The sequence below is a fragment of the Macadamia integrifolia genome, chromosome 8, assembly GCF_013358625.1.
Source record: "Macadamia integrifolia cultivar HAES 741 chromosome 8, SCU_Mint_v3, whole genome shotgun sequence".
In the NCBI taxonomy this organism is placed as follows: domain Eukaryota; kingdom Viridiplantae; phylum Streptophyta; class Magnoliopsida; order Proteales; family Proteaceae; genus Macadamia; species Macadamia integrifolia.
The window spans coordinates 26,465,750-26,470,642 of NC_056564.1; positions in this window are offsets into that span (position 1 = coordinate 26,465,750).

Below are 4,893 nucleotides of genomic sequence, written 5' to 3' on the forward strand. Positions count from 1 at the left end.
CCTTGTAATCATTAGTCAAAATATCATCCTAAAGCCCTTTCTCATATATAGTATGCAACTTAGAATTCAATTCTATCTTGATTTCTCCATTTGAATTAAAGAAAAAGAAAATATTACGTTAGATTATATTATTCTTCCAAGAAATTCAATCCGCTAAAATCACAATCCAACCCGCTTACTTGACTCTACATTTAAATAAAAAAGACTTTACATACATATCATTATGTAACACACGGCATTGGCATATGTGCTGGTGTAATGTCAACACAATTGGGTACTGTGTGTTTTCGTTTGTCGTTCTGAAGAGATCATTCCTTTTATTGATTTTTCTAATTTATATTGTATGTATTGGAATCAATTATACATACATATCATTATGTTGTCATCTTGATTGATATTTTATAGAGAGGCCAGGTGTTTTGAAGTCCTATCGATAACACACGAAGACAATTCAGTCTCTATTGTCACATTTACTTGTTGCGGACTTTTGAAGTGTTCATAAACTGTGTGGGACCTTTGGTCGTGAGGTTTTGGAAGAGAGAGAGAGACTTCGTTCCATTGGTTTTGGTTTCTTTATCTTATTAAATGCTATCTATATATTCTTTGATGTGGACGAGGAGGGGCTGGCTGCAGGGGATCAATCTCCATTTCTAGATTCTACTTCAGACAATTAATCAATTTCTGAATTTCTTTCCTTCCATTGGTTCCATTTTTTTTTTTCAACTTGTCCAGTGTCAGTGACCTGACCCAAACCCATCCATCTCCATCCCCATGATAGGTATGTAGAAACTGCATTAACTGCGTATAACCATGAATTCGGATATTTAGAGGTATGGAGAACCCTAGCCAATCACGAATGGCCATGCTGTCCTCAAATATATGATACACTTCTTGACTTTTTTGAAATTTGTAGATGCATAGAGAGTGAGATAATATGTTTTATTCAGTATTAGTTTCTCAACCATTTGCTATATTGGAGCTTCTCCCCCCACGACCCGACCCGACCCCCAAACAAGGAAGTCTTGTGTTTGACGCAGCAACGAGTAGTATTTTGCTGTTCCGTTTGGACCAGCGCATCAACAACATTCTGGACCTTCGGACCTGAGCAGTTAAAAGATTAAAAAAAAAAGAAGAAGAAGAAGATGAAGAAGCAACTAGACTACAAAGAGTCGTGATTGGACACCGGATCCAATCACATAAGGGGGAATGGGCATGTAGATCATTTATGAAAATTCATGGGGTGGGTTAGCATTATTGCAAAGGATACCATGGATACCCCAACATAAGAATGTATACTGATGAGGTCAAGGAATACGTCTCATGATATTGTCTGTTCTAGGTTATTTGTTGAATTAAGCTAGCTTAATGTCACCCTCACGGTTTTAAAAGGCTTCATGAGAGAGTGAAGACTCCAATCCTTATATGGACCACAATCTTCCCTTTATTCGCTAATGTAAGACTATGTTAGTTGCCATGTGGCTAGTTTTTTACCCACAATAGAGGCACCCAGTGAAATGAAGAGTGTGTTGTTAGTTTTACCCGCTTGAATATGGTTCCCATAGACGGCACCAATGATGAGATTAGAGAATACCAAGGGAGTTGCATGGGTTAGGTAAGCATTATTGCAGAGGGTACCAATCAAAGATACCCCAAGATAGGTATATACGGAGGGATGGGAAAGCATTAATATCCAAATTCATATCAGACCTAGTATCTCTATTGTGTTGTCTAAATCTAATTCAACGTTTGAAGAATATTTCATTTGTGTATACAAGTCTTTATCTTCCATGGGTCAACACAAACGCACAACCGGCATCCAACGCTGAACCACATGTTTAAAATATACTGTGGAGGTTATTTTTTCTCTATGTTTCCATCTGGTACTTACTCTATTAAGTTGGCTTAATGCAATAAAATTTATCCAATTCAAAATATATAGTAGAGATTTTTTTTTTTTTGGTGAGAGCATATGTTGGATTTTGAAAATATATTTTAGTCTTACTGCCCAGTCGGATTTCTCTAACTTGTCATCTATGCATTTCTCAACTATTTGCCATTGGAGAGTCTCGCCACATGGCCGCCTCTAATAAGGAAGTCTTGCATTTGACGCAACCACTAGTAGTATTATGCGATTCAGTTTGGACTAGTGCATCCGTACAACATTCTAGACCATAGGATTTGAGCAATTTGAAGAAAGAAAAAAAGATAGAAAGAAAGAGCGACAAAACTACAAGAATGGTGATTGGACACCCGATCCAATCACATAAAGGAAAATAGGCATTTAGATCATTTATGACAATATATGGCTTGGGTAGGCATTATTTGAAATGAAATACGACATGCAAGGATTGATTAAATAAATAAATAATTGGTTAAAATAGAATCAAAAAGAGGTTAAACATCAAACATTCAAGCCCACAGCCAAAAATATATAAGAAAATTTTTTTTTTTTTACTTGCGTTTTTTCAAGTTTTCCCTTTGTCTTATTCTTAAAAATTATTATTTAACATAGGAGTAAAAAGTAATTTTCAAAAAGATCAAAGTCATTCGATACAGTATTTAATATAGGACTGAGTTTTCATAAGGCCACGGTGAATGGGCATCTATTTTTCTACTAAAAAAAAAGGGCATCCGTTCTTCGTGACCCACTGACACCGTGCAATAGGGGGAGAGATATGGGGAGAGGGGGGTCAAATCAGAACCATCTAATCTTTCACTGAGCAGTGAAAGAAAATTGCCTTTTAACGCAGATTTTATTTGCAAGCCATTTTTATTGGTTAATTATATAACTTTTAGAAATAAAACAAAGAGTAAAATGATTCGAAACCAGTTCATATGTATTCCGAGGTGTCATGACTCGGATCAAATCTCTGTTAGACCAATCCCTTGGGGTTTACCCACAATAGTCTTGAATTGATTGAATCATTTGATTTGCCATTCGTGATTGATTTTAGAGGTTTCTTCAGCTGAGTTGGTTGTATACCATAAATGTAATCCCAATTCCACGGTTGTTATAGAGTTGGAACTATTACTACGTTTTTGTCAATGTGGAGCCTCGGACCGTAGCATCTCCCCACCGAACCCAAACAAGTAGTCCACTGGCCTCCTCTTGGTATGCCATTCAGTATGGACCATCGGATCTGATCAATTAACAAAAAAGAAAGCAACAAGAATACAAAGAGTGGTTAAGCCTATGTTTGGTTGTAAGGAGAATGAAAGGGAATGGAAGTGAAATTTTCATACTTAAAAAATAAATATATGTAATCATTACCCATGTGACTTTACCATTAACTTCAAATCATTTCATATTTGGTTATAAAATTTCATTTTACTTTGCATCCAAAACCCTTTGCTATAATATGTAAAATAAAAGTTACATATAAAATACATTATTATTACGAAAAAAAGAAAGGCATGCTAGCAGGATACCTAGGTATCAGGTATGCCAGCAAGTATTGACTGTTGGATTAGAAGGGTTAAATCTACACCATTAGGTATTTGTTGTCTTACCTAAGCTATCCAGCCCTCTCTCTTCCACAAATTCCGTCGCCCCCGATGTCCCTATCTCCGCCTTCTCCTTCACTGTCGAGGAAAGTTTCTCAAACTGAATTGGATCTAACGCATGACCATATGAGAAAGAAAGAAGAAGATCGGATTCACCACTGCTATCGGAATTGAAGAAAAAGAAAACTTCCGAGAGGGTTTTAGTTTTATACTTACTGGGGTCGAAGAAATCCATTGTAGTATCAATGGAAAAGGCCTGAAATGTTGTGATTTGCATAAGGCACAGCAAAATAAATGACGATCGGAGCAGTGGAGAAGGAAATTGGAAGAATTTTTTAGTCCTAGAGTCGGGGAGAAGAGGAGATAGAAGGGCATGAAAGGATAGGACAAATCTCACCGGATTCCATTGGAGATCCCTGATTTCATGGGAAAAATCTGTTGCTCTTTCATTTTATTTATTTATTTATTTTTCCTGAAAATTACGTTAAATAAATGAACAAGAACAAGCAGACAAAATTTGCCAACAGAACAATATCCCTGGGCTTCTTCTTCTTGTCCTGCTTCGCCACCTTCAGCGTTTGTTCTCACTATGCTGGCACGAGTTAGAGATCCGTGAACCTTACCATGGTCGGTTACTCTTCGCGACCGCAACTACTACGACTTGTCCAGAGGATATTTTTCTGGACATTCAGGTGTAAAGCATTCTAATGATGCAGGGAAAGGGAGAGAGGTGGAAAGGCGATTCAGCATCACCAGTTACCGATCAGTTGCAAACGGTAGCGGGAAGAGGGGAGAGGAAAGGTATAGCAACAGTGGAAAAAGGGTTTGTATATCTTCTTTCCATTCAACGGTTTAATTTAAATTGATCAAATCCTACGGTCAAAATTTACTAGCATTCTTAATTCCCAGGTACTACCCTAGCATACCTATCCCTCCCCTTATTATTATTAAATATGGTTATAAAATTAAGTAGTTTATGCAATCAAATGGGGTAATGACTATAAACATTTTTTTTTAAAGTACCAAAATTTCACCTCCTTTCCCTTTAAATTCCCATTGGAACCAAACAAAGCCTAAGGGAAATTTCCAAATGGGCATCTAAAGCATTAATGACAATGCATGTCAGGAGACCATGCATTACAGCAAAGGGTACACTTACACACTTTAAGGTAGGGATGTAATTAAATAAAGGAAGGGAAATGGCTCCTCTACTACACAATAGAGGGGGCAGCTCAGATCCGACACCTTAGATCTAGGATGTAGATACTAGTCCAGGGCAAGACTTAGCCTCAGACTCTACCCCCACGTGGGCCGATAGTCCTTATCAGAATCCAAAGGAATTATGGGCCCATACGATTCCTTTATGAGCCCAACTTGTTATCAAATGTC